Consider the following 12,696-nt stretch of genomic DNA (forward strand, 5'->3'; position numbering starts at 1 on the left):
TGGGGAAGAGGCTGGGGTCAGTGGATCAGAGGCAGCAGAGGGGAAGACGCGGAAGTGTGGAACAGGAGAGGAGGCCCAAAGGCCGTCAGGGAGCCCCTCCCCTGTCCTCTAGGAGAGAACCCAGGAGTCCTATTGCTTCTGGGTACGTTTCCCCTCAAACGGGTCCCCACGGTCAAGTGGGCTGAAGTCGTCAGAGCAGCCTGCCAGGACTCTGGCTTGGTTCAGATTACTCAGATCGCTTCGATCTGAGCCCTGGGGCGGAAGAGGCAGGGAGCACTAAGGGGGAAAAGAGGAAGAAGGGGAGGAAAAAGAGGAGGAAGAGAAGGGGGAAGGGGAGAGGCTTTCCAACTGCAAGATCAGCAAAGGGAATCCATAACTAGAGAGGGGGGCGCGGGGCGGGGGGGGGGGGGAGGATGGCCAGCTGTTCCTCATCTCCACTGATGATGAACACGAGGAAATGGACTAAAACAACTGCAACAGGAGGGATTTAGGTTAGACATGGAAAGAATGTCTGGGCAGGCCCTGACAGCAAAAATTACAAAGATTTGGAATGAGTGACCAGGGGTGGCTTTGGAATCCTAGCAGGCTTTTCAAGTATGTTTCGCTGTTTCCACTTTCAGCTTAAAAGCCCATTTCTGAAGTCCTGTGTATTCCCTCCTAGCTTCCTCCCTCGCCACTCTTCATACTTGCCTGTAATAGCATCTGTAATAGCATCTCCGGTTCCTTGTGTTTACGCATGTGCCATTTGGGTTCTTATGCGTTCATAGGGTTCTGTGTTTATTTGGTCAGTTGTGTGCCTGTGTCCGCCTCATCCCTCCTGCATGGGGATCGGAAATGCAACACAGATCTCAAATCAAAAAAATGGAGAGGAGTTGCCCTGCCCAGAGTGTGGGCCTGAGTCTGTTCCCAGTCGATCATCCACTGGACAGCAGGCAGCGTGAAGCAGCGTGGCTCAGAGGAAAGAGCACAGGCTTTGGAGTCAGAGGTCATGGGTTCAAATCATGGATCCACCAACTGTCAACTGTGTGACTTTGGGCAAGTCACTTCACTTCTCTGCTACCTCATCTGTAAAATGGGGATTAAAACTGTGAGCCCCCGTGGGTCAACCTGATCACCTTGTAACCTGGGGACAGTGCTTAGAACAGTGCTTTGCACATAGTAAGCTCATAACAAATACCATTAGTGGTGGTAGTAGTAGTAGTAGTAGTAGTGGTAGTAGTAGTGGTAGTAGTGAAGGACCATTTCCTGTTAAGCAAGGCACAGGGGGAGCTGGAGAACTCCAAGGACTCGATTTGGGTTTCTATTTTTATTTGAATGAAAACTCAAAACAGACCAAAAAACCCAAAAAACTCTTCTTCACCCAGGGGCTCGTTAGAGCTTCCCAGAGGAAGTCAAGTAGCTGGAAAGGTTCTGGAAAGGTTTGGATAGAACTGTGGACAGGTGTTCTGTCCCCTCAGTGGGCCGGACTGCCCCGTAGAAGAGGAAAACCAACACTTGGTCTTCAATAGAGAAGCAGTGTGGCCTAGTGGAAAGAGATGTCCCTGGGAGTCGGAGGACCTGGGTTCTAATTCCAGCTCCTCCACTTTCCCACCGTGTCCCTTCATCATTATCATCAATCGCATTTATTGAGCACTTACTGTGTGCAGAGCACTGTACTAAGCGCTTGGGAAGTACAAGTTGGCAACACACAGAGACAGTCCCTACGCAACAGTGGGCTCACAGTCTAAAAGGGGGAGACAGAGAACTAAACCAAACATACTAACAAAATAAAACAAATAGAATACATATGTACAAGTAAAATAGAGTGATAAATATGTACAAACATATATACATATATACAGGTGGTGTGGGGAAGGGAAGAAGGTAAGATGGGGGGATGGAGGGGGGACGAGGGGGAGAGGAAGGAAGGGGCTCAGGCTGGGAAGGCCTCCTGGAGGAGGTGAGCTCTCAGTAGGGCCTTGGCTCTCAGTAGGCCCTTAACTTCTCTGTGCCTAACAGCTACCTCATCTGTAAAATGGGGATATAAGATTGTGAGCCCTATATGGGACAGGGTCTGTGTCCAATCTGATTTTCTTATATTTACCCTAGCCCTTAATATAGTGCCTGGCACAATAAGCCCTTAACAAATACCATTTTTTAAAAAAACAGAGCTCAGGAATGAGTGTCAGGATGCCTGGGTTCGAATCCTACCTCTGACACCTGCTTGCTCTGTGGTTTTGGGCAAGTTACTTCACTTTTTGTGCCCCAGTTTCTTCATCTTTAAAATGGGGCTGAAATTCCTGTTTTCCCTCCTTCTTATTCATTCAGTCATATTTATTGAGCACTTACTGTGTGGAGAGCACTGTACTAAGTGCTTGATTGTGAGCCCCGGGGGGGCAGTGTCCAATCTGCTTATGTAGTATCTATCCTAGATCTTAGCACAGTGCTTGGCACGTAGTGAGTGCTTGGCACTTAAGAAGAAGCATGGCATAGTGAATAGAGCATGAGCCTGGGAATCAGAAGGCCCGCCTCATGTCTGCTGTGTGACCTTGGGCAAATCACTTCACTTCTCTGTGCCTCAGTAACCTCATCTGTAAAATGGGGATTGAGACTGTGAGCCCAAAGTGGGACAGTGACTCTGTCCAACCCAACTTGCTTGTATCATCCACCCCAGAGCCTAGTAAAGTGCTTGGAACATAGTAAGCACTTAACAAATGCTATTATTATTATTAGCAAATACCACAAATATTATTATTGTTATTATTATCATCATTACTATTATTGTTACTGTTATTGCTATTCTAGACCATAGGCCTCTCTCCGGACTGTAAGCTTGTTGTGGGCAGGGAATGTGTTGTACTATAATCTTCCAGTAAGAGCCCGGGCTTGGGAGTCAGAGGTCACGGGTTCTAATCCCAGCTCCGCCATTTGTCAGCTGGGTGACTTTGGGCAAGTCACTTAACTTCTCTGGGCCTCAGTTGCCTCATCTGGAAAATGGGGATTAAGACTGTGAGACCCATGTGGGACAACGTCATAACCTTGTATCTATCCCAGTGCTTAGAACAGCGCATGGCACATAGTAAGCGCTTAACAAATACCATCGTTATCATCACGATGCGGGGATTAGAATCTGGGTCCTCTGACTGAGACATGTGCTCTTCCCGATCTCCGTTGTAATGAAAGCAGTGGAATTCCATTCTATTCTATTTATTTTATTTTGTTAATATGTTTGGTTTTGTTCTCTGTCTCCCCCTTCTAGACTGTGAGCCCACTGTTGGGTAGGGACTGTCTCTATATGTTGCCAACTTGGACTTCCCAAGCGCTTAGTACAGTGCTCTGCACACAGTAAGCACTCAATAAATACGATTGATTGATTGATTGATCATTGTTATTATTACTCCAAGAGCATATCAGTACAGTGCTCTGCTCAGAGAAAGCACTTATCACTGATTGATTATTGTTGTTATCACATTTTCTGGTACCCTGCTGAGACAAAGTCATTTATCATTTATTTCTTTGTTTACTCATTTGGATTGGAGTGTGTTTAAAGAAAGGCTTTGATGCCCTGAACTTAGGGTTTGTTCTTTTTGCCACTTTCCCCCACCTCGGAACCCAGGACCAAAGCTGCAGTCATGGCTTTTAGACTGTGAGCCCACTGTTGGGTAGGGACTGTCTCTATATGTTGCAAACTTGTACCAAGCGCTTAGTACAGTGCTCTGCACACAGTAAGCACTCAATAAATACGATTGATGATGATGATGGCAATCTGACCACCCAGCCTCCTGGCTGACTGAAACCCACCAGAGTGTGGGACATCAGTGGCATGACATAGTAGATAGAGCATGGGCCTGGGAATCAGAAGGTCATGAGTTCTAATCCCAGCTCCACCATTTGTTGGCTGTGTGGCCTTGGGCAAGTCACTTCACTTCTCGGAGGCCTCAGTTACCCCATCTATAAAATGGGGATTGAGACTGTAAGCCCCATGTGGGATAGGGATTGTATCCAACTTGATTTGCTGGTATTCATTCATTCATTCATTCAGTCGTATATATTGAGCACTTACAGTATGCAGAGCACTGTACTAAGCGCTGGGAAGTACAAGTTTAGAGCAGTGCTTTGCACATAGCAAGCACTTAACAAATGTCATTATTATTATTATTATTACAAGTTGGCGACATATAGAGACAGTCCCTACCCGACAACGGGCTCACAGTCAAGAAGGGGGAGGCAGACAACAAAACAAAACACGTGGACAGGGGTCAAGTCGTCAGAATAAATACAATTAAAGCTAAATGCACATCATTAACAAAATAAATGGAATAGTCAATATGTACAAGTAAAATAAATAGAGTGATAAATCTGTACAAACATATACACACAGGTGCTGTGGGGAGGGGAAGGAGGTAGGGTGGGGGGATGGGAGGAGGAGAGGAAAAAGGGGGCTCAGCCTGGGAAGGCCTCTTGGAGGAGGTGAGCTCTCAGTAGGGCTTTGAAGGGAGGAATAGATGGATGTGGATGTGTGGAATTCATTTATCATTTCAAATATATCAAGATGACCTCTGTACTTGATTTGCTTTTACCTTTTACTAATTTAGCGAAATTGAAGGTAGTAGCATTTCAGAAATAATGATTAAATCATCACCCCTCCAGTTGTTCCTAGGTTGGAAGAACAATAGCAAGTTCACTCCCAATTCATTCCTAATTACCACCATTGTAGTTTCTAGGGGGAGGTGCCTTAGATTGAGGAAGGCAGTCATTCACTGAGAGGGAGGCAACCCTTTGGGGTGGCGCTTAGTACAGTGCTTGGCACAGAGTAAAGTGTTTAACAAATGTCATCCTCATCATCAAGGGTTTTGAAGCAGGGAAGCAGCATGGCTCAGTGGAAAGAGCCCGGGCTTTGGAGTCAGAGGTCATGGGTTCCAATCCCTACTCCGCCACTTGTCAGCTGTGTGACTTTGGGCAAGTCACTTAACTTCTCTGGGACTCAGTGACCTCATCTGTAAAATGGGGATTGAGACTGTGAGCCCCCCGAGGGACAACCTGATCACCTTGTAAACACCCCAGTGCTTAGAACAGTGCTTTGCACATAGTAAGTGCTTAATAAATGCCATTATTATTATTATTATTATTATTATTATTATTATTATTATTATTTTGAGACCTTCTGCTCACTGAACTCCCAGCTTCACTGTCCCAGCAGGCTCCATTAGGGCCCAGTAGGGATGGTGACCCTCAGGGGATGGGGATGGGAAGCCAGACATGCCCTCCTCCTGCATGCAAGCAACCACCTGCCACCCCGGCAAGATCTCCTCTGTGAAGGAACGGGGAGAGTAGATCAACTGACTGGCAACTGTGTGTAGAACATCGGAGTAGAACACCATTCATTCATTCAATCGTATTTATTGAGCGCTTACTGTGTGCAGAGCACTGTACTAAGCGCTTGGGAAGTACAAGTCGGCAACATCTAGAGACGGTCCCTACCCAACAAGGGGCTCACAGTTTAGAAGGGGGAGACAGACAACTAAACAAAACATGGAGACAGGTGTCAAAATCGTCAGAGCAAATAGAATTAAAGCTATATGCACATTATTAACAAAATAAATAGTAAATATGGACAAGTAAAATAAATAGAGCAATAAATCTGTACAAATACATATACAAGTGCTGTGGGGAGGGGAAGGAGGTAGGGCGGGGGGATGGGGAGGAGGAGAGGACAAGGCGGGTCAGTCTGGGAAGGCCTCCTGGAGGAGGTGAGCTCTCAATAGGGCTTAGAAGGGAGGAAGAGAGCTAGCTTGGCCGATGTGTGGAGGGAGAGTTTTCCAGGCCAGGGGAAGGACGTGGGCCGGGGGTTGACGGCGGGACAGGCGAGAACGAGGTACAGTGGCAGCATGGCCTATGGAAAGAGCCTGAGAGTCAGAGGACCTGAGCTCTATTCCCGTCTCCACCACCTGTCTGCTGTGCGACCTTGGGCAAGTCACTTAACTTCTTTGGGCCTCAGTTACCTTATCTGTAAAATGGGGATTCTTTAAGCTGTGAGCCGAATGTGGGACAGGGACCTTATCTAACCTGATTAGCTTGGATCTATCCCGGTGCTTAGGACAGTGCCTGGCACATAGTAAATGCATAACCAATCCTACCAAGCTACAAGGAAAGAGAGGAGAAAAAAGACTATATCTGGAATATATTTATTCATATTAACGTCGTTCTCCCACTTTAGTTCGTAAGTTCTTTGTGGGCAGGATATGTATCTGTTATATTGTTATAATGTATTCTCCCAAGAGCTTAGTACACGCTTTGCACACAGTAAGCACTCAATAAATACGACTGACTGATCGACAGATAGACTTTCAAGGGTACAGAAAAAGAGGTTAAGAGTCAGTCAGGGAGACGGACAGTATTCTGCCCACAGTAAACGCTCTGTAAATGCCACTGATGGATTAGCTTGCAAATAGGCAGAGCTGGTGCTAAGTGATGCGAGGGCACCCTGGTTGTTTAGTGCCCCAGGTTGAAGGTTGCTTGTATCTGATCAATCAATCAATCAATCAATCAATCGTATTTATTAAGCGCTTACTATGTGCAGAGCACTATACTAAGCGCTTGGGAAGTACAAATTGGCAACACATAGAGACAGTCCCTACCCAACAGTGGGCTCACAGTCTAAAAGGCGGAGACAGAGAACAGAACCAAACATACCAACAAAATAAAATAAATAGGATAGAAATGTACAAGTAAAATAAATAAATAAATAAGTAAATAAATAGAGTAATAAATATGTACAACCATATATACATATATACAGGTGCTGTGGGGAAGGGAAGGAGGTAAGATGGGGGGATGGAGAGGGGGACGAGGGGGAGAGGAAGGAAGGGGCTCAGTCTGGGAAGGCCTCCTGGAGGAGGTGAGCTCTCAGCAGGGCCTTGAAGGGAGGAAGAGAGCTAGCTTGGCGGATGGGCAGAGGGAGGGCATTCCAGGCCCGGGGGATGACGTGGGCCGGGGGTCGATGGCGGGATAGGCGAGAGCGAGGTACGGTGAGGAGATTAGCGGCAGAGGAGCGGAGGGGAGGCCACCGACCCCCGGCCCACGTCCTCCCACTGGCCTGGAATGCCCTCCCTCCACACATCCACCAAGCTAGCTCTCTTCCTCCCTTCAAAGCCCTACTGAGAGCTCACCTCCTCCAAGAGGCCTTTCCAGACTGAACCCTCTTTTTCCTCTCCTCCTCCCCCTCTCCCCCACCCTACCACCTTCCCCTCCCCACAGCACCTGTATATTCATTAGTTCAATTCAATCGCATTTATTGAGCACTTACTGTGTGCAGAGCACTGTACTAAGCATTTGGGAAGTACAAGTTGGCAACATATAGAGACGGTCCCTACCCAACAGTGGGCTCACAGTCTATGTGTTTGTACAGATTTATTATTCTATTTATTTTACTTGTACATATTTACTATTCTATTTATTTTGTCAATGATGTGCACTTAGCTTTAATTCTATTTGTTCTGACGACTTGACACCTGTCCACATGTTTTGTTTTGTTGTCTGTCTCCCCCTTCTAGACTGTGAGTCCATTGTTCAGTAGGGACCGTCTCTATATGTTGCCGACTTGTACTTCCCAAGCGCTTAGTACAGTGTTCTGCACACAGTAAGTGCTCAATAAATATGATTGAATGAACGAATGAGTCCACACTCAGGCGTGAGGAGGGAAAGGGGTTGGCGGCAAGGCCTGTGATGACATCAGCTCTGCAGCCACGGGGAGAGTTGTGGGAATGCCTTTCACCTCAGGGGAGACAGGTCACAGTGATTATAGGGAGGAGAAAGGGTCATGAGCTTTTTTTGTGTATGCCCAGGAAATTAAGTGTTCCCCTGTCCCCCCTTCCCTTCCTCCCACACCAGTGACCCAGCCAGTCACTGAAAAAAAGGCCCTTCAGCTCTCTGCCCCTCTCCTTCCCCCTCTGGTAACGATAATATTTGTGGCATTTGTTTAAGACTTACCCTGTGCCAAGCACTGAATTAAGCACCGGGCTAGATACAAGATAATCAGGCTGGACACAGTCCCTGTCCCACATGGGGCTAAAGTTGAAGAAGAAGGGAGAACAGGTATTGAATCCTCATTTTACAGATGAAGAAACTGAAGTACAGAGAACTGAAGTGTCTAGCCCAGGAGCACCCAGCAGACATGTGACAGCAGTGTGTGCAGTGTGGCTCAGTGGAAAGAGCACAGGCTTTGGAGTCAGAGGTCGTGGGTTCAAATCCCGGCTCCGTCAACTGTCAGCTGTGTGACCTTGGTTAAGTCACTTCACTTCTCTGTGCCTCAGTTCCTTCATCTGGAAAATGGGGATTAAGACTGTGAGCCCCCTGTGGGACAACCTGATCACCTTGTATCCTCCCCAGTGCTTTGCACATAGTAAGTGCTTAACAAATGCCATTATTATTATTATTATTATTATTATGTGGCAGTGCTGGGGTTCGAACCCAGGTCCTCTAACCCCCAGATCTGTGTTCTTTCCACTAGGCCACGCTGCTTCTCTGGTTATTTGCGCTTCCTGCATTAGGGTCTCAGAGCTGGGCCCAGAGGCTCTTGACACCCCGCTGACTAGTTAGGTGTATATTCCCAGTGAGTCACCTCTGCATCATGTCTGAAACAGCCCAGGATGCTTCCTGTACCCAGGCGGGTTTCTGTTTCACCTCAGCTCCAGGAATTGCCTCTTGTCTTTCTCCACCCTTGTCTGCACTTCACCCTGCTTCCTGGACCATTTTTCTAAAAAATACTACTACGCACATCTTTCCGTGCCTCAGAAGCCTCCGATGGCTGTCCATCCACCTCCGTGTCAGACAGAAACTCCTCACCATCAGGTTTAAGGGACTCAATCAGCTCTCTCCATTCCACCTGTTCTCGTTCCTCTCCCTCTAAAACCCAGCTCCCACATTTGCTCCTCTAATGCCAAACTACTCACTGGGCCTTGATCTCACATCTCTCGACATCAATCCCTTGCCCCCACACTCCCTTCTGCCGGGATTTCCCTCTCCCTTCACATCTGCCAGATCAATCAATCAATCAATCATATTAATTAGGTGCTTACTATGTGCTGTACTAAGTACTTGGAAGAGTACAATGTAACAGAGTTGGTAGACCTGTTCCCTGCCCACAGTGAGCTTAAAGTCTAGAGGGGGAGACAGACATTAATATAAATATAATAATAGTTATTATTTGGTATCTTTTAACCGCGTACTACGTGCCCGGTGCTGCACTAAGCACTGGAGTGGATAATAATAGACTGTGAGCCCATTGTTGGGTAGGGACTGAATACGTTGCCAACTTTTACTTCCCAAGTGCTTAGTGCAGTGCTCTGCACACAGTAAACACTCAATAAATACGATTGAATGAATGAATGAAGAATAATAATAATGGCATTTGTTAAGCGCTTACTATGTGCAAAGCACTATTCTAAGCACTGGGATACAAGATGATCAGGTTGTCCCACGTGGGGCTCACAGTCTTCATCCCCATTTTACAGATGAGGTAACTGAAGCTCCGAGAAGTTAAGTGACTTGCCCAAGGTCACACAGGAGACGGGTGGCGGAGCCGGCATTCGAACCCATAACCTCTTACTCCAATGCCCCATGCTCTTTCCACTGAGCCACGTTGCTTAGATACAAGCAAATCGGGTTGGACACAATCCCGGTCCCATCCAGGGCTCACAGTCTCAATCCCCATTTCACAGATGAGGTAATAATAATAATAATAATAATAATAATGGCATTTATTAAGTGCTTACTATGTGCAAAGCACTGTTCTAAGCACTGGGGAGGTTACAAGGTGATCAGATTGTCCCATGGGGGGCTCACAGTCTTAACCCCTATTTTCCAGATGAGGTAACTGAGGCACAGAGAAGTTAAGTGACTTACCCAAAGTCACACAGCTGACAACTGCCGGCGCCGGGATTTGAACCCATGACCTCTGACTCCAAAGCCCGTGCTCTTTCCACTGAGCCACGCTGCTTCTCTTGAGTCACGCTGCTTCTCTAACTGAGGTAACAAGTGGCGGAGCTGGAATCAGAACCCAAGACCTGACTCCTAGGCCTCTCTCTGCTCTATCCGCTACGTGATACTGCTTCTCAATAAATTATGGATCTATACGTAAGTGCAGTGGGGCTGAGGGACCACTGCTCTCCCCACTTTCAAAGCCTTGCTAAAATCACATCTCCTCCAGAAACTCTTTACTGACTTAACAACTCAGCTCCTCCAACCAACCCCATTCTTCCTCATCCCTGTGTCTCCCAGTGGAAAGAGCAGAGGCCTGGGAATTAGGGAACCTGGGTTCTAAATCCTGGCTCTGCCATCTGCCAGGTGTGATATCTTAGACTAGTCATCTAACTTCTCAGTGCCTCAGTTTTCTCACCTGAAAAATCAGGATTAAATACCTGTTTTCTCTCCCACTAGACTGTCAGCCAATGAGGGACGGGGACTCTGACCAACCTGATTATCTTGTATCTAACCCACTGCTTAGTAATAATGATGGCATTTATTAAGCACTCACTATGTGCAAAACACTATTCTAAGCGCTGGGAAGGTTACAAGGTGATCAGGTTGTCCCAAAGTGGGCTCACAGTCTTAATCCCCATTTGACAGATGAGGGAACTGAGGCACAGAGAAGTTAAGTAACTTGCCCATAGTCACACAGCTGACAATTGGCGGAGCCGGAATTTGAACCCATGACCTCTGACTCCAAAACCCATGCTCTTTCCACTGAGCCATGCTGCTTCTCTAATAATAATGGCATTTATTAAGCACTTGCTATGTGTGAAGCACTGTTCTAAGCGCTGGGGAGGTTACAAAGTGATCAGGTTGTCCCAAAGTGGGCTCTCAGTCTTAATCCCCATTTTACAGATGAGGGAACTGAGGCACAGAGAAGTTCAGTAACTTGCCCAAAGTCACACAGCTGACAATTGGCGGAGCTGGGATTTGAACCCATGACCTCTGACTCCAAAGCCCAGGCTCTTTCCACTGAGCCATGCTGCTTCTCTAATAATAATGGCATTTATTAAGCACTTGCTACGTGCGAAGCACTGTTCTAAGCGCTGGGGAGGTTACAAGGTGATCAGGTTGTCCCACGGGGGGCTCACAGTCTTAATCCTCATTTGACAGATGAGGTCACCGAGGCACAGAGAAGTTAAGTGACTTGCCCAAAGTCACACAGCTGGGATTTGAACCCTGGACCTCTGACCCCCAAGCCTGTGCTCTTTCCACAGAGCCACGCTACCTGGCACATAGTACGCACTTAACGAATACTATTTTTTTAAAAGTTCATACCCCCTAAGCACCCCACCTCACCACAGCATTTGTGCACATATCATCACACTCTTTGCTTCTGTTTCCTGAAATTCATTTTAAGTTCTGTGTCCCCTGCTAGATTGTGAGCTCCTTGTGGGCAGAAATCCTAACTACCAACTCTATTGTAGAGAAACACCGTTGCCCAGTGGAAAGAGCACTAGAAGTCAGAGGATCTGGATTCTAATACCAGCTCTGCCACATTTTTTTTATGGCATTTATTAAGCGCTTACTATGTGCAAAGCACTGTTCTAAGCGCTGGGGAGGTTACAAGGTGATCAGGTTGTCCCACGGGGGGCTCACAGTCTTCATCCCCATTTTACAGATGAGGTAACTGAGGCCTAGAGAAGTGAAGAGACTTGCCCAGAGTGCCACATGTCTGCCGTGTGATCTTAGGCAAGTCACTTAAATTTTCTGTGCCTCAGTTATCTCGTGTGTAAAATGGGGATGAAATCCTCCTCCCTCCAACTTAGATTGTGAGCCTCATGTGGGACAGGGGTTGGGCCCAACCTGATTTACCTGTATCTACCCCACACTTAGTATAGTGCTTGACACATAGTAAATGCTTAACAGTACTATATCATAATTATTACTTTTCCAAGACTTTGTAAACATTCGATATTGATTGTGCCATCTCTAGGGAGTACGATACTCTTCCTCAAACCTCCCTTCCCGCCATCCAAGGATATGAGTCATTGATTCCAGAAGGCAATATTGACAAATGTCTACCGAAAACTGAACGTGACCCCGACTTTACAGAACCACAGGCCCTGGAAAACCAACTCAGAGGCAGGACACAGGGGAAGCCACAGAAACCGAGAAGCGGTCATCATGTTTGTGCAAGAGAGGTAAGGCCCAAAGACTCTCTGAGGCCAGGAAGCATCTCCAGGGCTGCCAGGATCTCAGACGTTTTCGGTGATCCCTGGCAATCGGAGCGCTGTGCTTCCCCCACCTCCCACCATCGCGGTTGGGGAGGTTTCATCAAATGGGGGAAGTTGTAAAAGTGGCAGTGATTGGCAGACTTTTCTGTCTCTGCAAGCCTGGGTTATTCTTCCCAGAGAGATCTACCAGATCCCAGAAGACACTCCCCTTCAAACATGAGGAGACTCTACAATTTTGGGCACTGAAAATTTGCTCACCCTGCTCCAGGGAATCACACTTACCTGCATTAAGAAGCCTTCTGCTGCTGTCCACCACTCTCCCTTCCCCCTCCAAGCCACTGCTAGGAGAAGGCTTCGGGAAGACAGGGGCTGAGGCCCAAATCGTCCTCATTCTAGGGGGCCAGGAGAGTCACCCACTCTTAAACTGTGAACGCTTTAAGGGCCGGGGACCTTGTCTCATTCTCATCCACATATTCTTTCCCAGAATTTAGCACAGTGCTGTGCACACAGT

This window comes from Tachyglossus aculeatus, chromosome 2 (assembly GCF_015852505.1).
Source record: "Tachyglossus aculeatus isolate mTacAcu1 chromosome 2, mTacAcu1.pri, whole genome shotgun sequence".
Classification (NCBI taxonomy): domain Eukaryota; kingdom Metazoa; phylum Chordata; class Mammalia; order Monotremata; family Tachyglossidae; genus Tachyglossus; species Tachyglossus aculeatus.